The sequence below is a fragment of the Nannospalax galili genome, unplaced genomic scaffold, assembly GCF_000622305.1.
Source record: "Nannospalax galili isolate Female #2095 unplaced genomic scaffold, S.galili_v1.0 scaffold257, whole genome shotgun sequence".
In the NCBI taxonomy this organism is placed as follows: Eukaryota; Metazoa; Chordata; class Mammalia; order Rodentia; family Spalacidae; genus Nannospalax; species Nannospalax galili.
This window is the reverse complement of record NW_008340854.1, coordinates 899029-922055: the sequence shown is the minus strand read 5'-3', so window position 1 is coordinate 922055 and position 23027 is coordinate 899029.

Genomic DNA, 23027 nt, shown 5'->3' with positions numbered 1-23027 from the left:
ACACACACACACACACACACACACACACACACACACACATACACACCTCACTCTAAATGAATAAATGTTAAAAATTTTTAAGAAAAAGTTTATGAGACTAGAGAGATGGATCAATGGTTAAAAGCACTTGCTACCTTGCAGGGGACTTGAACTCAGTTCCCTACACACACAGCAGGTGAATTACAACCACCTGTAACTCCAGCTCCAAGGAATCTGCCCCCTCCCCATCCACTGTCCTCCATAGGCTCCCAACCCATATGGCATATACTCACATACATAGTCACATACAAAAAAATTTATAATTAGTTAAAAAATACAAAAATGTGGTTTTGGGTCTTGGTAAAAGACCTCTAGAGAGTTGATGGTATCAAAGATTGCTATAATATTTCCACATTATCTTTCTATACTAACACAAATCTAAAGGAGATGGGTCAAATATGGAGTTGCCTCCTGCTGTATTCCAGAAGTCTTGAAGAGTATTTAATTTGTTTGAAATTATACTGCCTTTGGCATGAGATTTTTCCACCAAGGGTTTATTCAAGGCAACAGTGCATGAAATTTTCCACATTATAATCTTCTAAACAGACGTTCATGGACAGGACTATGTTTCCAAGCAAGGCAAAGGAAAATGCCTATTTTGCCTAACCCTCTGGCACTTTTCACATCAGACTTCTGTCCATTAAGTCTCCATCTGTGCACCTGGTTGCTTTCTTATTCTTGCGTGTCATACTGATCCTCACTTCCATGATTTTACTAGTTTTCATTCTTTTACCAAATGTTTATTTATTTTTTCTGAATTTTCTGCCAAATCGTACCTTAATCAGGCTTTGAAACTTCATAACAGGTCTGTTATCTTCACAAACATTACTCTAACTTCCAGATTTCAGTTGTTTTACCTTTTATTTTGCTTTGTTTTCTTCTTTGTTTATTGTTTTCTTTTTTTTCTTATTTTTGAATTTTGTTTTGACACGGTCTGTATTAGTTACATTTCTATTGCTGTCTTAAGGCACCATGACAAAGGCAACTTCTAGAAGGAAGAGTTTACTTGAGCTTATGATTCCAGGGGTAAGGATCCATAATGGTGGGGGAGACATGGAGGAGGGAGGTAGCCAGAGCAGAAAGCAAAACTATCACATCTTCAAGCAGGTACCTGAAGCAGAGTGCCAAGAAATTCTGGCAAGACTTAAGAACTCCTTTTCAAATTTTTTGAAAATTATTTTATTATTTTTATTTTATGTGTAAGAGTATATGGCCTGTATGTATGTAAGCGCACCCATGTTGTGAAATGCCTTCAGAGTGTCAGATGTCCCTGGAACTGGAGTTACAGAGGGTTGTTAGATGTCATGTGAGTGCTGGGAATCAAACCTGGGTCCTCTGCATGAACAGCCAGTGCTCTTAAAGGCTGAACCAACTCAGCCCAGGCCCCATTGCTTAAGAACTCTTTAAGCCTATCCCCAGTGATGTGCTTCTTCCAGTAAAGCCACACCTCCTAAAGCTTCCATAATAGCACCACCAACTGGGGACAAAATGTCCAAATACTTGGAGTCTATGGGGGACATTCTCATTGAAACCACCACAGAGTCTAACTATGTAGCTCTTAGCTGGCCTCCAACCCACAAAGATCTGCCTGCCTCTGCCTTCAGAATGTTGGGATTAAAGGTGTGAGCCAAAATACCAAGCAGATTTGAGCCCCCTTTTTTTGGCTACAAATTCTGAACATTTATCTGTAAATTGTCTTTTTTCCCCCTTTTGGAAGCAATGGCTAACAAGTGCCATCTTAAACTCCCTCTATGCAAAGCAAGAATTATGTAAAAGTTTGATTTCCATTGTTAGAATGGGTGTTCTTTTACAGAAATACTGTTATTTGTTTCTATATCCTAAACTCCTAACAAGAATACAGCCCATTTTAGGTACTAAATAACTGAGCTTGAAATCATTAATGTATTATTTGAGACTAACTTATGCAAATTCAACTCCTTTAAAGCAAAATAACAGAAAAAAAACATTTTAAATTGGTTAAAAACTATATAATTATTAGAGTCAGTTTGGGTCATAAAGATTTAAGATCTGAATCGTAAATAGTTGTGGTCTTTATAGCATGGCAGGAACTAATCACAAGGGCTGAAACATAGATAATCTATTTTGAAGTGCATCCCCATTGTAACCTACAAAACAACTTTTAAAGATTTGGAAGAAGGCATAAAATTTGTCACTAATTATTTAATACTTATTACATGATGAAATGATATTTTGGATATTTTGTGATAAACAAAATGCATTATTAAATGTACTGTGCTTGTTTCAACTGCTTTTGCCTTTTCTATGGGTTTATTTGAATTGAAATTATGACTAGCAATGAAGATTTTATTGAATAACACTTCTATAAGACACTTTAGACTATTATCCATTGTAAAACATAGGAATACTTAGGAAGCATCTAAGCTAATTCTTATCCTCAAGCAAAAATTGGAGTGATCTAGACAGAAAGTGAAGCCTGCAGAGCACGTGGCAGTGAGTCAGAGTTAAGATGTGATGTGGCATGCTGACATCTGTGGAGGTTGAAGCGCTGATGTTTTGAGATATTCTGAATACTTATGCTGCCTGTTCCTGAGATATTTTAGAATATATCAATCAATATCATGCTTCATTTAAAAATATTTCTGATGAGTCTACTAAAATCTGCTTATATATCCAAACTGTAAGGACTTCTTTTCCTTTTTCTTCTTTCTTTTCTTTTCTTTTTTTGCCTGTGTGTGTACAAGAATAGAATGCACAAGAATAGAAACTAGAAATACAGGACCTCTGAGATGGCTGAGTGTGTAAAGTGCCTGCTTCACAAGCCTGGTGACCCGAGTTCCATCTTCAGAGCCACCTAAATGGGAAAGGAGAGAATTGACTGACTAAACGAAGTTGCACACTTCACACAAAGTTTACTTTCACGAAGGCTGTAAGAACTATGCACCCTTTATAAACACACACATGCACTCACAGTATTTTAAACACAGTCCTACAACCACCCTAAATGCAGAGAATAAGCAACAACAAGTATCTAGCCTCAAATGACACAAGTAAAATACAACCCTACACCTAAGGTTCAAAGAATCATGTGGAAGAGCTGGAGGAAATATTGTAAGAATCAGAGAATCAGGACATTTGCTGCTAGCTAGTGTTTTCTAGGCATGAAAAGGAAACTGCACACATGAAATCTCAAAAATTGTGGTTATATAACCAATATCTGTACAATGAGAACCCCAATTGACTTGCCAAGGTGGATGTGGGAAATTTCAAAAGCCTGCACCTCTAAGTGAAGAGCTATAGGCAACCAATTACTGCTGAGAGAGGGAGAATCAGTTTTGTTCTTGATAGGTCATTCAAACTCAAGTGCTTAGTCTGAAATACATGTACATATTACCACCACTAAAGGAACTCAGTGGGATACATATACATGTATACATAATTACTGTGTACATATATATGTATATATGTGTCTATGTCTGTGTGTGTGTGTGTGTGTGTGTGTGTGTGTGTGTGTGTGTGTGTGTGTGTGAGTGTATGCTCATAGACCCTCCACAGGCTTCACCTCCCTCCTTTCTTGCTGCTGGACTCCTGAAACAAGCCTTCTACCCTAGTAAGTCAGTGATCCCATGTAATAATTAAAGAAGAAATAAGTAATAATAATTAAACAAGAAATAAGGAAATCAATAAATGGTGGGGTAAGAGAAGTTGGGAGATGGAAGGATGGAAAGGATATAAAGTATTCATATATAAAACTGAAGAAGTCAGTGATGCTTCCCATTGCTCCTTGATTCCTCTACAGTCTGAGTTCTTCCAAACTGTCCCCTGAACACACTCACTCTTCTAGCCTTGGGCACAGGCCTGATAGTGCTCTCTCTGACATAGATCTCTGGACTACGCTCTTAGTCCAGAACTACCAACTGCATCTTGATCCCCAGCACTCAGACTACCTCAGTTTTCCACCCTAATTTCTTAAACCCTCCAGAGGTTTTCCTCAACCCACTAGTCCTGAAATCAGCCTTCTAACATTGTAAGTCAGTGATCCCACCCACTGCTTCTTTGATAACTCTGCAGCATGACCTCCTCCATCCTCTCTTCTGAACCCAGTACCTCTTCTAGGCTTGGGCACAGGCCCACTTTCCTCTTTCTGCCCAAGATCTCTGGACCTGACCATTTCATCCTGATCCCCAACTCTCAGATCAGCTCTATTTTCCAGTCTATGCTCATAGACCCTCCACAGGCTTCCCCCACCTCCTATCTTGTGGTTCGACTCCTGAAACAAGCCTTCTACCCTAGTAAATCAGTAGTCCCATATACTCCAGCTCTTCTGCCTCAAATCTCTGGACCAGCTTCCTAACCTAGACTAGCTTAATCCTCTAGCATAGTTTGTTAGACTCTCTACTGGCTGCCTCCACCCCCACCTACACCTGACCTCCTGATCTGCCTGACTCAGGCCAGCCAGCCAACTACCCTGACCTGTTTACTACCCAGACTAGCCTAATACCCTGCAAGAACCTGAAGCACAAACCAACTAACCTTTCATGCCTAAGCAAAATGAAACCAAGCTACATCAACAATATAAGCAAAACAAAAATTCAATTAAACAAAGGAAGAACAGCATTTCCTATTGGACACACACAAACAAAAGGCATCTATATGCACAAATGGCAATGCAAACACACAAATAATATTAAAAATCAAGAAATAAGTCCCAACAAAAACCACTAGTCCTGCAGAAGTATGCTACAAATATTCACCCTGAGGAAACCCCACCACAGAATTTAAAAGAAAAATCATAAACATGATCAAAGAATTTAAAGAAAACACAGAAAAACAAGTCAAAGAACTTGAAGATAATACACAAATACTTGAGATGGAAGTTCAAAAAAATACAAATATGTGGCTGACTGAAATAACAAAAACAACTTAGAATGTGAAAAGTGAATTCACAAAAGAGATAGAAATATTGAAGAAAAGCCAAACTGAAATGAACATGGAATTGAAAAGTTCAGTAAGTCAATTTGCAATAATAAGAGTAAGCTTCACAGGTAAAATGAATGAAATGGAAGATGGAATATCAAGACTGAATGACAAAGTTGAAGAATTGGATTCTTGAAGGAAAGACTATGAATTTTTTTAAAAACACAGGAAATGAATATGTAGGAAATGTGAGACACCATGAAAATACCAAACTACTCATCACATGCATAGAGGAATGAGAAGGCCAATGGTGTTGACCATATCTTCAACAGGATTAAAGAAGAAAAAGTTCCTAAATAAAGGAAATGCATACCTATATAGATTCAAGAAGCACACAGAACACAAACTAGACAGGACCAGAAGAGAAACTCCCCATGGCATATTATAGTAAAACACTATGTGTACAGAGTAAAGAGAGGTTATTGGAAGATGCAAGAGAAAAACAAGTTACATATAAAGGAAAATCCATTACAGCTGACATTTCAATGCAAACTATGAAAGCCAGAAGAGCCTGGACCAAAGTTTTCCCAGATTGAAACAACCATGGATGCTAACACAAATACTTTATCCAGAAAAACTATCTATCGTAGTTGAAGGGAAATGGAAAATTTTCCATGACATGAATAGGTTTTAAGAATTCATGTCAAATAAACCAGTCCTACAGAGAATTCTCAAAGTAGTACAAAGGACTGAAGATAGGAATGACTATACCCAAGAGGTTACAGAAAGAAAACAAAGGAAGGTTTAATTACAGAAACACAAAATAGAACAAAGAACCCAATTTTATAAATATACTACTACAGGACTATGAAACACAGATTAACCCCAACACAGTAATAGCAGGTGACTTCAGTACCCCACTATCTCCAATAGTCAGGTCAAGTGGACAAAGAATAAACAAGGAGACATCTGAATTAAATGACATTTTACATCTAATGGACCTGAGAGACATCTGCCAAATATTCCACCCAAGTACCAAAGAAAACACTTTCTACTCAGCAGTCCATTCAAATCTCCTTAAAATTTATCAAGTACTGGGACACAAAACAAACCTCAACAAATTTTAAACAAATGAAATAATTGCATGCATTCTATCAGATCACAGTGCTATAAATCTTATAATCAACAGCAAAAGACACTCTAGGATATATGAAGATTAAATCACACAATCCAGAATGATGACTGGGAAAAGAAGAAATTAAGAAACAAATAAAACATTCTTGGAAGTAAATGAGAATAAAACACAACAAAACCTCTGGGATGCTTTAAAAACAGTCCTAAGAGGAAAATTTATAGCTCTAAGTGCCTACATTAAAAAGATCAGAAATCATATAAAAGACTTAACAGCACAACAAAGACTCTGGATAGGTGAGAACAAAAGAAACCTAAACCTAGTACACAAGAAGAAATGACAAAAATCAAAGCAGAAATTAATGAAATAGAAACAAAGAAAACAATACAAAGAATCAATGAATTTAAGATCTGGTTCTTTGAAAAGTTAAACAAGATAGACAGGCCCTTAGCCCAGTTAACCAAATGAAAAAGCAAATCCAAATTAATAAAATCAGAGATAAAAGAGGAAATGTCACAGCAGACACCAAAAAAAAAAAAAACACAAAAATTATAATGGAATATTTTAACAACCTATACTCTGTTAAATCTGAAAATATAAAAGAAATAGATAGATTTCTAAATTCGTGGAAATCACCAGAGTTAAACCAAGAAGAGATCAACAGCTTAAACAGACCCATCAAAAAATAAGGAAATTGAAACAGTAATACAAAACCTCCTAACTAAAAAATGCCCAGGACCAGATGGATTCACAGAAGAATTCTGCCAGACATTTAAAGAAGATCTACAACCAACATGTCTTAAATTATTCAAAAACATAGAAACAGGTAGAACTCCCAAACTGCTTCTATGAAGCCAGTATCACTCTAACACCAAAAATCAGGTAAAGATACAACAATAAAAGAAGCAAACTATAAGCACATATCCTTAATGAAAATAGGTACAAAGAGTCTTAATAAAATACTTGCAAACTACATACAGACACACATCAAGGAGATCATCCACCATGATCAAGTCAGTTTTATTTTAGAAATGCATGGATGGCTCAGTATAAGTAAGTCAGTAAATGTAATAAATCACATAAATGGACTTAAAGACAAAAATCTGGTGATCATCTCAATAGATGCAGAAAATGCCTTTGACAAAATCCAACATGCATTCATGTTAAAATTCCTAGAGGGCATTGTACTGGAGGGAACATACCTCAGCTTAACCAAAGTTATAGACAACAAACCCACAGCATAATTCTAAATGGAGAACAACTGGAAGCATTCCCATTGAAATCAGGAACCAGACAAGGCTGTGCAGTATCTCCACTCCTTTTTAACATAGTGCTTGAAACTCTTGCTAGAGAAATAAGACAAGAAAAGGAAATAAAGGAGTACTAATTTGAAAAGAGTTCAGATTATGACTATTTCCAGATTATATGGTATTACACATAGATCAACATTCCATCTGAAAACTGCTAGAAATGATTAATACTTTTAGTATTACAAAACCCACTTACAAAAATTGGTAGAGGCTTATATACCAATAATAAGAAATCAGAAAAATCATTCAAGAAAAACTTTCCACTCACAATAACCTCAAAACATTTAGTAATAAACATAACCTAAGACCTCTAGAGTGAAAATTTTAAGTCCTTGAAGAAAGAGATAGAGGAAAACACCAAAGATGGAAAAGCCTACTGTGCTCATGGATTGGTAGAATTAATATTGTGAAAATGACCATTTTACCAAATGCAATCTATAGAATGCAATGCCATTAAAAATCCCCATGACATTCTACACAGAGCTTTTTAAAAAGAAAAAAGAAAAAAACTAAAATTCACATGGAATCACAAAAGACACCACATAGCTAAAGCAATTTTGGGCAAAAAGAGCAGTATTGGGGTGATCACCACATCAGTTCAGTTCTCAAACTATATTACAGAGCTATAGTCATAAAAACAACATGGTACTGGCACAATATCAAACACATAGATCAATGGAACACAATAGAAGACCTAAACATGAATCTATGTAATTTCAGCCACCTAATATTTGACAAATTTCCAACACACAATGGAGTAAAGACAGAATCTTCAACAAATATTGCTTGCAAAAGTGTATCCCCACCTATAGAAGAATGAAATTGGACCTTACCTTTCACCCTGCATAAAAGTGAACTCCAAATGGATCGAAGACAGATGTCAATAAAAAAAGCCTGAAACTCTGAAACTGCTAGAAGAGAAGGTAGGCAGTACTCTACAAGATACAGGTGTAGGAAAGGACTTTCTATATTGGACATCATTTGCTCAGGCGTTAATGTCAACAATCAACATGTGGGACCTCATTAAATTTAAAAGTGTTTCTCCTCAAAAGAAACACCAAGGAAGTGAAAAGAAAGCCAACTAAATGGGAGAAAATATTCATCAGCTACACATCCAACAGAGGATTAACATCCAGAATATATAAAGAATTAAAAAAGCAAAGAAACAAGAAAACAACTCAATAAAAAAGATGGGCTAAGGACTTGAACAGAGAGTTCTAAAATGAAGTATTAAAATGGTTAAGAAACACTTTTAAAAGTGCTCAAAATCCTTAGCAATTAGAGAAATGCCGATTAAAAACCACTTTAAGACTCCATCTTACCTCAGTCAGACTGGCTAAGATCAAGAGAGGAAAAGACATCAAAAGCTGGCATGGATGTGCAGAAAGGGGAATGCTCATTCACTGCCGGTGGGAATACAAACTCATGCAACCCCTATGGAAAGCCATATGGAGAACTCTTCAAAACCAAAAATGAATCTGCCACATAATCTGCCAGTTACACCACTCCTTGGCATATACCCAAAGTACTCCTCCTACTACAGAGATACCTGTACATCCACATTTGTTTCTGTACTTCTCACAATAGCTAAGATATGGAAAAAACCTAAAAGTCTTTCAGCTGACAAAAGGATCATGAAAATGTGGTACATTTACACAGTGGAGTTCCACTCAGCAGTAAGGAAAGATAAAAATCATGAAATTTTCAGGTAAATGAATGGAGCCAGAAACTGTTATATTAAATGAAGTATCACAGGCTCAGACAAAGAGGCAACGTATGTTCCCTCATTTTCAAATTACAGTCACAATCTCTTATATGTGAGTATATATATTGATGTAACAGCAGGAGCCAGGAAAATGAAAAGGAAACAGTGAGGTAAAGGGAAAGAACCTGAAAAGGGTGGATAGTTGGGAACAGATGTTACCAAGAGGGAAATGGGGAAACTGGGACATTCAACCAGTAAAGGAGAAGGGAAGGACATACAAGGAACCTTGGGGGTAAAGGGAAGGAAAGAACTCAAGAGAGCAAGGATTACAGGAGAGAGGTATTAAGACAGATAACAGGAGACACTTAAACTAGGGATGAGGGAGGTTAGACAGGGAGAGAGAGAAGAGAGATAAATAAACCTTAGGTGGGGTAAAAAGCTAAAGGAAAATGTATTAATTCAAAACTCCCTGAAAAATACACGTGCAATATCTGAACATAAGTTCATGTTTATACCTGAAGGTTATATAACAAGGAAAATAGTGCCAGACAGGAGAAATCTGCCTTTGGTCAGAATATTCCAAGATATTCCAAAAATAATACAGGTTATTTTCACAGCCCTGAATTACCTCCCAGAACTTGAAGGTAAGACCCTACTGGTAAAGACAGTACATACTTCAGACACAGGACTTGGAACAATGGAGTTGGAACTGACCTGGAAGATTTCTCCCTAAAGACCAGCTCTCATACTATACAAGCTGCTAAGGGAGAAAATCAATCAACCAATGAATGGTCCAGTCCATCTGTAAGTCTACTAATCACAATTACCAGCACTGCGAACTACCTCTATTGGTGCAATAGTGGCAGTGTTATCTAGGGGATAATCAATGTTATCAAATTGAAATTAAAGCCCTCTCAATAGGAGGGAACTAATGGGTGGCACTGTAAATATAGCCAAATACACATGAAATTTCTTACCATATGCTAAATGTGGATCCTTGAATTTACAGACAAATGTACCATAAGCCACTAATCTAAGAAGCTTCTTTTTGAAACAGATGGAGGCTATTACAGAGTTCCATAACTGATCACACAGAGAATATATGTCTCAGAGTTGCCCAGCCCTAAGTGACACATCTATAGTTGATGGAACCTCTATAGCTAAGGCTCATGGAATGTAGTGGGACAGGGGTAGAGGGACTACTAATACATCCTTCAACACTCATCAGCAAAGCTTCCTCATAAAACAGAATTTGATGCACACAGATGGTCACAGCTGGCTAAGATATAGAGAATAAGATAGTACAGAATGCTTGCCCTTAGATAGGACTCCTATATTAAACCTAAATCACCTATAGCTCAGATACAATTGCAGAAGAGGGGGTGGAAAGATTATAAGAGTCAGGATTGGTGCATGAACATAAGGAAACAGAGTCTTTCTGGCCACTGGAAAATGAACTTGCAGCAAAGCTGACAGCATGCACATGAATCCACCTGAGAGTAAACACTGTCCTTTGTTATCTGAGTTATTTTTTTCTAGCCCCTTCTATTATTTGTTCTAGCACTAATGTACTGAAGGTACCATTTGCTTTCACAAATACATTATTTATACAGACTGATTTGTTAGCTTAAAATTCCTTTCCATGTTTATTACCTGGAAATATTTTGATATTTTAAAATTTCATTTTCTGTGTATATGCGTATTGCCTGCATGTGTGTGAGTACACTCATGTCATGCGATGACCATGGAGGTCAGAAGAGGGCATTGGATTCTCTGGAACTGGAGTTATGGATGGTTGTTAGCTTCCACATGGGTGCTGGGAATCAAACCCAGGTCCTCTGAAAGAGCAGCCAGTGCTCTTAACTGCTGAGCCATCTCTCTAGCCCTGACTTCCTGGAAATTTTATTCATACTTTATGAACAAATATTTAATATTGTGAGTGCATATTTGTGTGAGTGTACATGTGAGCAGGGGCCCATGCACATGTGTGTGGAGATCAGAGTCAACTTTGTGTATTGTTCCTGAGGCATCCATCTTTCTGAAACAAGGTCTCTCCCTGGCCTAGCACTCCCAAAGTAAGTCAGGCAGGCTGGCCAGTGAGCTCCAGTCGCCTTTCTCTGCCTCACTAGCACTGGGATTACAGGGTCCTCATGCCATGCCCAGCTTCTTTTCATGAGTTCTGGGAATCAATCTCTGTTCCTCCTGCTTGCACACAAGGTACTTAGTGGACTGGGCTTTCTCTATAGCCTTGGAAACTGCTGTGAATCTCTGTGTCTTCGTTGTCTAGCAAACATAGAACATCTACTGCAGTTGCCTACTCAGAGTGTCCAAGATCACACCGCATTTACACTATACTACTTGGGATTTATCGTCTCACTTTCTCATTGACATTTACTGTGGCTGTCTACTCCTGCTTTCTGTTACCAAGTGTTATCTCACTGAATGCAGGACATTCTTTCCTGTTACAGTCCCTTTACCTAGAATAGTATACACCACATAAATCATTATTGGTTGACTGCCTTAATTAAAAATGTAATGTTAGAAGTAACAATGAATACTACATTCTGTGATGTACAAAAATATGAACTCTGAAGAAAGAATCCTTACCAGACTGGACTCTGCAGTTATGTATAGGGTTAAAATTCACCAACACAGTCTAGATGTGAGGGCTCAGCTCCTTAGGCTAGAGGCCCAAACGTGCTTTGGGCCTCTAAACAACCAGGTTGACATCCTTTGCTGACATGGGTGATTATTATGTGCCCTAGTGTTCTCTATCTGTCCTCAGTGATCTGAATTGTCATGGACAAAGAATCAAACATATGCAACAGCTAAGTGTTTTTCATATGATGTTACTGATTCTAATAAAAAATAAATGTATTGTTTTTTGTTTTTTGTTTTTTTTACTTTGACCAAAAGTCTGAGTGGAGACTTTTGAAACTGGCAAAATATCACTTCATTCTCAACTGGGAAGCAAAACAAAAGCAATGCGATGAACTCAGAATGCATTTGGCTGTGATTTTTCTAATTAACCCTCCATATATTTTGTGGAAACACCGTGCTTCGGTATACCTTTCACAATTTCTGTCCTACCAGCCACTGACTCAGCGAGTTCCACTGACATCATAGATGAGGTATCCAGAAAGATGAAAACTGGGTCTGACTCATTCAGAGATAAAGGGAACTAGTTGATTTTTCTCTCTAATGTTGGCCCTGTACCTTCAGAATAAGCATATAAATCAAAACAGGGTAATACACAGAATACACAGAGAAACAGCCAAGGAAATTCAAAGGGAAACAAGCTGAAGTCAGCACAGTTTGTATCTTAAAGAAGAAGGCCCAGAAGACCTTGAGCTACTTTGATTGAGCCATTTTGAATACATAGAGAGATCAAAAGAGCAAAAAGAGCCTCCTAAAGAAAATGTGGTCAATCCTTACCAAGTTAGTTAAGATTTTCTATTTGAAATAGGCTGCTTGACCTCCACATCCAATGTTAACTCTCTGACCTTTCCCTTTTCACCTTACAACTGAGAAAATTAAGAGTACTTTGTAATCTATGCATAATTAACATCATTTTGTTTTTACTTATACTGTGCCCACTGTCTGGAATTCTCCTCTTACTAATGGTTCAGGGTGGTCCATTAGCATCATTTCACAGTCAACCTCAAATTCCTTTATCCATCCACTCCAGCACTTCCAGACCCCACTCCAAGTGGTATGTTCATACTCTCTTCTGTTGTGCCCAGAGAACGGACCCCCAAGAATAACCATGGAATCCAGAGGGCATGCAAGAACAAAGAGATTTATTCGGGCTTAAGCTAGGGCTCTCAGACCTCACCAATGCAATGGACCTGTGCTGAGAGCCTCAAATGCAGGGGGAGGAAGTCTTTTACAGGTTTTAGACCAAGGGAGGAGGGGAATAATAGAGTCACATCTTGATTGGTCCAAGGAGCCCACGCGCGCCAACACACTTTTGAATTGATTGGTTATAAGGGATGCAGTCCTGGGGGTTTCTCATTGGTTGGTGCTACCCTCAGAGCTATGGAATGTGCTTACTGTTATCTGTGAGGCCAGAAGTCCCTGTTCTTACCTTATAAGGCTGCTATATGCCTGGGCTTACTTTATCTATAGCCTCCTGGGGTGGGGGTAGTAGGTGGAGATTACAACATGCCTGGACAGGTCCAGGCTAGCCTGAAACAACTAGTCAAACTGGGGTCAGTGCAGTGTGTCCTCTCAACCTAGCAATCAAGTGGTTTACAGAAGCGAGAAAGAGCCATTATTCCTAAAGAGGGGCAGGGGTTTCAGGAGTCCAGGGCAGGGGTCCACAGAGGAGGGTTTCACATTTCCCTTCTCCTTGATAACTTAGGAAGACCCAATCATGGGTCTAGGTTGGGGTCCCTAATAAGGGGTTCTAAGGACTGATACTAGGACCTCAGGACCATGAATTGTACTGTACTCACTTGTTCTTTAATGAAGGCAACCAGCCGATTGATGATACATGGTCCAATAGTTATTATTAACAGAAGGAGGATTATAGGTCTGGCTAAGGCGGAGACTAAGGTAGTGAGCCAGGGAGACCAATTACACAGTTGCTCGTACCATCCGGGGTCCTTTTGTTCTCTATCCTTGATACGTTTCCTGAGCAGAGCCATAGAATCTCTAATCACCCCAGAGTGGTTAGCATAAAAGCAACATTCTTCTTTTAGGGCTGCACACAAGCCCCCTTGTTGCATAAGAAGGAGGTCAAGACCTCTTCTATTCTGTAAGGCGACCTCTGCTAGTGAATTTAGGGATTGTTCTAATTTAGTTACAGACTGTTCCAGACTCCTGAGGTCTGGGTCAATTGCTACCTGGAGGGCACTGTAGTTTTGGTCATGTAAAATTAAGGCTGAGGTGCCCACTCCAGTCGCTCCAGCTATACCTAGACCAATTAAGGAGGATAACAAAATGGCTGCAGTCCCTATGGCTCTCTTAGTTCTGAGGGTGGAAAGGGGTGCATAGGTTAGCTCCATCTGGGTCTCCTCATAGTAAACCATCTTTGGAAATAACTGTACCATGACACAGTAACCTTTAATGTTATTCAGGACAGTCCCATGAATGCAGGGGGCCAAACCAGAAGAGCAAGCCCACCATCCAGAAGTGGCAGAGTAATAAGTACCATTTGAAACAGAGACTACATGGTAACATAGCCCTGAGTGTACCTGAGCACCAGGGGTCAGGGCACAGGTCCCTGCCCCAGTTACTTGCTGGAGAGAAAGTTTTCCCTGCTGGCCCCAGGTGCATTGGTTACTATTAACTTGGGAGTAATTACCAACTACAGCTATGCCCACATAGAAGGGTGGCTGGGCACTCAGACAAAGCCAGCATTCTACAGTTAGGTCCGGCTTGGAGGAATTGAGCACCTCAAAAGTGGAGGTGATCAGCGGCCAAATAGGGTGGTCTGAGGGTGAAGCTCTAGGTGTCCCCACAACTTCTACTGCTCTCTCAAAGACTGTTGTACTTTCCCTCAGAGGCGGGGGCTTAGGGATGGCACTGGATTCTAGGGGTACTGAAACTGGGTGGGGGTCAACACCTTGGGGTACCAGTGAGGTGGGAGTTTCCTTTCTGAGGACGATAGTGAAGAATCCCCCAGACATAGTAATAAGCATGACATAGCCCCCCATGATTCTGTCTGGGGAGTAACCAGAGTAGCCTAGCTCTCAGTGCCAGGTGCTTAGCAGGGCGATCTTGGGTGTCTGGACCAGGATGTCTCCAGTAGAGGTGTCTAGGAGCTGCCAGGTAAGATTGTAAGGTTGATGAGGGTTAGCTGTTATATATATATATATATATATATATATATAATATAGGAATATATATATATATAATGTTCATTCCAAATGGCAGAGTAAACATCAAGAGCGGCACAGCCTTAGCTTGAGGGGATTGTCCACATTCTTGTGGACCTTCCATGTTGTTGGATCCAGCGTAGAGATCGACAGAGGGTGATGGTTGTCTGCGTCTGGGTAGGAACTTGCTAGTTGGACATGAGTGTGATGGATCCAGGTGGCAACTCTGTCTACCTTCACTGCTGTTGGGGTTGTCAGGAGCACTACGTATGGTCTTTTCCAGTGAGGTTCCAAGGTCTCTTGGAGGGGTCTACAGATGTAGACCCAATCGCCAGGCTGGTAGTTGTGCAGGGTAGGAAAGGGTGCAGTCTCATAGATAGCTTTCAGCTGGGGCCATACGTCCCTATGTGTCTGAGCCACCACTTCTAGAGAAGCTACTGTTGGTTATCAAATTCAGCAATTAGTTCAGTTCTCAGACTGGGGAGGATGGGGTGTCTTCCAAATATTATTTCATAGGGGGTCAATCCTAGCACTTAGGGTGAGTTCCTCACCCTATACAGGGTGAAGGGAGGGAGAGCTACCCAGTCCCCACCAGTCTCCATGGTTAATTTGGTAAGGGTCTCTTTTAGAGTCCTATTCACCCTCTCTACTTGAGCTCTGGGGCCTGTACGCACAATGTAATTTCCATCTTGCCCCCAATATCCTAGTTAATTCGTGGGTTACCTGTGATGCAAAGGCTGGCCCGTTGTCAGAGCTCAGAAGGGCTGGGACACCATACCTGTGTAAGATGTCCTCCAACAGGTTCTTGGCTACCACCTGAGCAGTCTCATGCTTGGTGGGGAAGGCTTCAGTCCATCCTGAAAAGGTGTCTACCAGAACTAGTAGATATTTGTAACCATACTTGCCTGGCTTAACTTCTGTAAACTCCATCTCCCAGTGGGCCCCTGGTCTAGAGCCCCTCATTTGAGCCCCTTGTTCTGTAGGATGGTTTCAGCATTGGTCAGCTTGCAACTAAGGCATGCAGAGGCAACTGCATTAACCAGTGGGCGGAGATTCAAGACTTTTAAGTGAGCATTTCTTAAGAGTTCAGCTGTTTTCCTTGTACCCAGGTGAGTCGTGCGGTGGATGTGTGTGAGGAGGTCTTTGGCCAAGTCGTTTGGCAAAATAATTCTATAGTCTCCTGTATACCACCAAGCCTCGATCTTTTGGGTCATGGGAGGTTTGTGTATCAATTTCATATTCTCTTGGGAATAGTGAGGCTGATCAGGTAGGACGGGGGGGCAGGATCTGGCAGTTGGATTGGCAAAATCTGGAAGGCCTCCAAAGCTACTGCTTTGGCAACGTGGTCTGCTCTCTGATTTCCTCACGCTATGAGTGTTTTAGCTTCCTGGTGCCTGGCGCATTGGATAATAGCCAACTTCTTAGGCAACCACAGAGCCACCAACAAGTCAATAATTTCTTGTTTATTTTAATAGCTTTTTCCCTCTGCTCTGAGCAGCCCCCTTTCCTGGTAGATGGCTCCATGCACATGTGCCGTAGCAAAGGCATATCAGCTATCTGTGTACACATTCAATCACCTATTCTTTCCAAGCCTAAGGGCCTAAGAGCCTCAGTCAGAGCTATCAGCTTGGCCCTCTGAGCCGAGGTCCCTGCAGGCAAAGCCACCGCCCAAACAGTCTCAGTCTCAGTTACCAGCCCCTGCATACCTCTGCCCATCCTTCATGAAACTGCTACTGTCGGTGAACCAAGTAGCTTCTGCATCAGAGAGTGGCCAATCGGTCAGGTCGTTTCTGAGCCCATGTACCTGGCTCAGGATCCCCGCGCAATAGTGCAGGGGCATGTCCAAGTTGGGGTCGGGCAGCAGGGTGGCTGGATTAAGGGTGGTGCTTGGGAGGAACCGAATTTTTGGAGGGTTGAGAAGTAGGCTCTGATAATGTGTTATTCAGGCATTGCTCAACCAGCGGTCCAGTGGCTGCTTAAGAACTCCTTCAATAGCATGAGGAGTGGTGATGTGCAGTTCTTGCCCTAATGTCAATTTATCTGCATCCATGACTAGAAGGGCACTAGCACCTATAATCTGCAGACACGGTGGCCATCCTGCAGCTACTGGATCAAGTTTCTTAGACAAGTATGCCACTGGTCTGTTCCAGGGTCCTAACGGAGTCAGGACTCCTTTGGCTATTCTTTTCATCTATGTAGAGGTGAAAAGGCTTGGTGACATTGGGGAACCCCAAAGCCAGGGCTGTCAGGAGGGCTTGCTTAATTTTATTAAAGGTCCTTTCTTTTTCCCCTGTGCAGATGAAAGTCTCATTCTCTTTCATAGCCTCATAGAGAGGCTTAGCCAATTCAGCAAACCCTGGAATCGAGAGGTGGCAAAACCCTGCCAATCCCAAAAACTCTCTCACTGCTCTCCGGGAGTTGGGGACCAGAATCTTCAGCACTGTTTCTTTCCTGGCATCTGTGAGCCATCTTTATCCTTCTTTTAGAATGTATCCTAGATAAATCACTTCTTGACAACACATTTGTGCCTTCTTAGTGGATGCCCCATATCCTAGCCTGCCTAGAGTCGCCAACAAATCCTTAGTCCCTTTTTGATGTAGTAGAGCATCAGCAGCAGCTATCAGGATATCATCTACATACTGCAATAGGGTGAGCTGGGGGTGTTCCAGCCTGTACTCACCCAGATCTTCATGAAGTGCCTCATCAAAGAGAGTGGGTGAGTTCTTGAATCTCTGAGACAGGTGAGTCCAGGTCAGTTGTCTATTGAAACCGACCTCTGGATCTTGCCATTCGAAGGCAAAGAATGGCTGACTGTCCTTGGCTAAGGGCAGGCTAAAGAAGGCGTCTTTTAAATCTAGTATAGTATACCAGCTCCTGGAGGGTGGTAAGGAGCTCAGGAAGGTATAGGGATTAGGCACCATGGGATGGATATCCATGACCCACTTATTTACTTCTCTCAGATCCTGTACAGGCCAGTAATCATTTGAGTTTGGATTCTTTACCAAGAGGAGGGGTGTATTCCATGCAGACCTGCAGGGTATTAGGATGCCCTGGTCTCTTAGCCTCTGGATGTGTGGGGGTAATACCTGATCTGGCTTCATGGGACATGGGATACTGCTTCACCCAAGCCAGAAGAGCTCCCAGTTTCAGCTCCACCCAGATGGGTGGCTCGTGGGCTGCTAGCCCCATCCCTCCAGTCTAGGCCCAGGCCAGAGGAAATTCCTACAGTCAAACAGAAATCTTCTCCATTGGCTGTGGGTCCAGTTTTTGGTGCAGTCGCTACTCATCTTCCAGTTGCAAGGTCAGTACCTAAATGGAGTGGCCTCCTTTATCTACTAAATGAATTCTATTAGGTGAAAAATGGATGTGGGCTCCAATTTTGGTAAGCAAGTCTCTACCTAAGAGTGGGTAGGGGCAATCTGGTATGACTAGGAAGGAGTGGGACACCCGGTCCATGCCCAAGTCCACTTTCCTTCGGGTGGTCAATGAATAATGGTTCATGCCAGTCACTCCCTGTACCCAAGACCTTTTGTTTGACAATTTCCCTAGGGTCTCTGTTAACACTGAACGTTGAGCACCTGTGTCTACATGGAAACACAGGTGTCTCCTCCACTCTGAGAATTACCCTGGGCTCGGGGAGGGGATCTGAACCCTGTCCTCCCTATTTGCTCCATTCCCCAAGCTCCAGGACTTGTGTTCCTTCACGGACCTCCTCCTGCCAGGCCAGTCTTTCTGGACATTCCTTCTTCCAATGGCCCATTGTCTTACAATAAGCGCATTGGTTTTTCAACAATTTTGGTCGCTCTTCTGGGCCTCTCCTACCTTGTTCAGCAGAGAGGCATCGCAGCTGGTGTTCTCTTTCACCTGGGGACCTGGTCGATGTGGCCAGGAGAATCTTGGCAAAGTTGTGGGTCTGCTTGGTGCTGGCAGCTGTGGCGAGCGGGGCCTGCTTTTCCTCAGGACTCTGTCAATTGTAGACATTCTCAGCCACTGCCAGAAGCTCTGGCAGGGTTTTTTCTGCCAGTCTGTCCAATTTCTTCAATTTGTGCCTAATATCTGGTGCTGACTTGTTCACCAATGCCAGGATCACTGCATTCTTATTCTCGGGTGCTTCTGGGTCCATTGGAGTATAGGTACGGAAGGCCTCAAGGATCCTTTCTAGGAATGCTGTGGGTGATTCTGCTCTCCCTTGCTGCACACCACTAATCTTGGCCAAATTGGTGGGACGCCTTGCAGCCACCCGGAGACCCCCCCATTAGAGTCTGGCAGTAGACCCGGAGCCTCTCCTTACCTTCAGCCACATTGAAGTCCCAATTCAGTCTAACCAGGGGGAAGGCTTCATCTATCGGGGACTGATTGATGGTGGGATTCCCATCCACCCCAGGGACCAGCTTGCAGGCTTCAACCAGGATCTGGTCTCTTTCTTCAGTGGTGAACAGGACCTGCAAAAGCTGCTGAATATCATCCCAAGTGAGCTGGTGGGTAAACAAAACAGATTCTAGCAAATCAATTAGACCTTGGGGCTTTTCAGAGAATTTAGCTGTCTGCAGCTTCCAATTGTAGAGGCCGCTAGTTGCAAATGGCCAATACTGCATCTGTTGGTCCCCTGCTTCAGTGAGTGGCCCCATAGCCCAGAGGGGGAGGACAGTAGAGTCTGCCACCAGTTGTGGCTGCCCCCTTTGGACCCTCCTCCATGTCTGGGGAAGGTGTTCTTCTGCCTCCTGGGGTGGGGGTGCCTCTGCCTCCCCCAGGGTGTCCTGAAGCTCTGCTTGTGGGACAGGCTGATAGGGGGGTGGCTCAAGCAGAAGTTCTTCCCCTGTGCCTCCTTGCAAAACAGGGTAGAGAGGGGCAGAGGGTTTAGTTTCATTTCTCTTCCGCTCATCCTCACACAGGGTGAGGACAGTCAGCTTTGGGCCTGTGGCAGGAGGAGGAAGGTACGGCTTTAACCATTTTGGATGCTCCTCCACCATAACCTGCCAATCATGATGTAAGGGACCTGATCAGGGTGGCCTGGACGGCCATAAATTATATCCTTTACACTGTAGATGGTGGGCAGGTCAAACGTCCCCTCTTCAGGCCAATCAGCTCTAAAGGTTGGCCATTCATTCCTGCAAAACATAAAGAGCTTCCTTTTCTTTACTCTTAACCCCAGGCTGGAAAAGGCTAAGAGGAATTACTTGGTTTTGTCCCATCTCTTCTAATGCAGTAAGAGTCACAAACACAACAAAAAGCACAAACACACAGAAAAACAACACAAGGTTAGTTGGCGCCTTAAACTGAAAGTAGGATGATGGCCTCTCACCTCCTGGCTGGAGTGACCCACTCCATCCTTCCAAATTTACCAAGGGGATCCAATCCTCACCAGGTGGGTCCAGGATGTCTCCCAAGTCCCACAGTCTGGGGCCTTCCAGTGCGTCCACCTAGACCTCCAACAGGCAATCTCAAACTGGGCCCAAAAACCAGATGCACGCAAATACAAAAGACACAAAGACAAGAGACACCAATTGGATCAGGCAGACTCAGTGCTCTGGGGTCCCGTGCGGGGGTCTTGGGGATCCCAGATGAGCCCCCAAATGTTGTACCCAGAGAATGGTCCACCAAGAATAACCATGGAATCCAGAGGGCATGCAAGAACAAAGAGTCTTTATTCGGGCTTAAGCTCGGGCTCTCAGACCTCACCAACACAATGGATCTATGCTGAGAGCCTTGATTGCAGGGGGAGGAAGCCTTTTATAGGATGTAGACCAAGGGAGGAGGGGAATAACAGAGTCACATCTTGATTGGTCTGAGGAGCCCACGTGCGCCAACACACTTTTGAATTGATTGGTTATAAGGGATGCAGTCCTGGGGGTTTCTCATTGGTGGGTGCTACCCTCAGAGCTATGGAATGTGCTGACTGTTATCTGTGAGGCCAGAAGTCTCTGTTCTTACCTTATAAGGCTGCTATATGCCTGGGCTTACTTGATCTATAGCCTCCTGGGGTGGGGGTAGTAGGTGGAGATTACAACATGCCTGGACAGGTCCAGGCCTGCCTGAAACAACTAGTCAAACTGGGGTCAGTGCAGTTTGTCCTCTCAGCCTAGCAATCAAGCGGTTTACAGAAGTGAGAAAGAGCCATTATTCCTAAAGAGGGGCAGGGGTCTCAGGAGTCCAGGGCAGGGGGCCACGGAGGAGGGTTTCACACTTCTCTAAATATCTATGGCACATTTTCTCTTGGTGGCTGATTAGCTTACACATGACATTACAACTATATTTGTGCATATAGACTACCAGTACCTATACTCTTAACTCTATTAATCACATTCAGTGTTTAATTCACATCAGTGGCTGCCCTGATTCCTCGCGCAGTATCGTAATTCTAGCCAGACACTATGTGTTCCTATTGGAAATGAAGAAAATATTATTTGTCAAATTGTATATTTGTATCTATCAAGACGAGGTTATATTGGGACTAGAGCGATGACTCAGTCAGTAACCTGTTTGCCACACAAGCTTGAGGACCTGAGCTCTTGTAAAAAGTTGACCACTGCTGCACAAGTCCAGTCCATAATCCCAGGACTGGAGGAGTAGAGACAGGTATATCACTAGAGCTGGCTAGCCAGTCTAGCCAATCAATGAGCTCCATATTCAGGGAGAAACCCTCTTTCAAAAACTAAAGTGTAGATTGACTGAAAAAGACATCTAGTGTCAATCCCTGGCCTCCTTATGTACATGTATGTGTAACTGAACATATGTGCCTAGGTAGACACACATACCACCAAGAAAAGACAATATTAACATAGTCTTGGGAGCTTTTATGTTATATACAAATAATGTGTTATAGAAGTACATATGTGTACACAATATAGACAGATAAAATGGTAAATCTAGTTAATATTGAGTGTTCAACTTCCCATGCTGTAACAAAACATCTGAAATAAACTTAAAAGGCTTAATCATTATTTGGGGTCACAATTTGAGAGGGTCCAATCATGACCAGTTGACACAAATGCCTTAGGCCTATGGAAAGGCAGAATATCTGAGGTGGGGGGTGAAGGTTAAAAGAACAGCTTGCTATCTCATTCTGATTCAGAAACAAAAAATGGGATGATCAAGTTCCAGTACCTCCCTCAAGGACATCGCCCCAGTGTCCTAGCATCTTTCCACTCAGCTCCACCTCCTTCTAGTTCTATGACCTCCCAAGAGCAGCCATAGGCTGCTTAAGGGGAATGATCAATCCCTTAACACATGGACACTGGAGGGCCCTAACCCAAATTATAGAACTGACTATGGCCTGGTTCTGCTCAGGGTGCTTTTCATATATCATCTTTTCAATCTCCCACAGTTGTCCCATGAATTAAATACTGTTCTCTCTACTTAACAGAAAAGTGGAGACTGGATGAAGCTAGATCCCTGCGTCCTAGGCCAAGATAGCTCTCCTAAATATCTGAGGATTAAGGATCCCAACAAGGAGTAGCAAGCTGTAATCAGAGGTGAATCAGAAATTCTGGCGTGCTGTTGCATGGTAGTTAACTATAGTTAACAATTATGCATTTCCAAAGCTAGAATAAAGGATTTTGAAAATTTTAACTAAAGAAATGAAAAATATTTGAAATATAAATATTTACCTTGTTTAAACATTGCATCGTATATATTACATGCTGCTCATGTACTTATACATGTATATAATATTTATGAGTCTATGTATCAACTTGAAAATAAATTTGATTTAAATGTTAAAAATACAAACAAAAAATCATTAAATGAGAACAAAAGTTACAGAGTTCCTTTTCTTTTTTTAATGTATATTTTTATTGAATTTTTATGAAATTCATACAATATACCTTAATTGAATTTAGACCTCCCCTATCTCACCTCCCAGTAGTTCCCCAGCTGAGGTTGGAGTCTCCTGCCCATTTTCCCAGTTCTATGCTGTTTTTATCTGGTTGAAATTACATGGGTCTTGGGCATGCTGTCACCATTGGTATGAGTTCATATGCCAAATACACATGGATGAAGAGGCCATAGATCCTAGAGAAAACCCTATGTCACTCCCTAGACAATTTCTTACTATATACTAAATATAGATTCTTATATTTATAAACAAGTATGCAAGCCACTACTCACTAAAGAAGTTTCTTTTC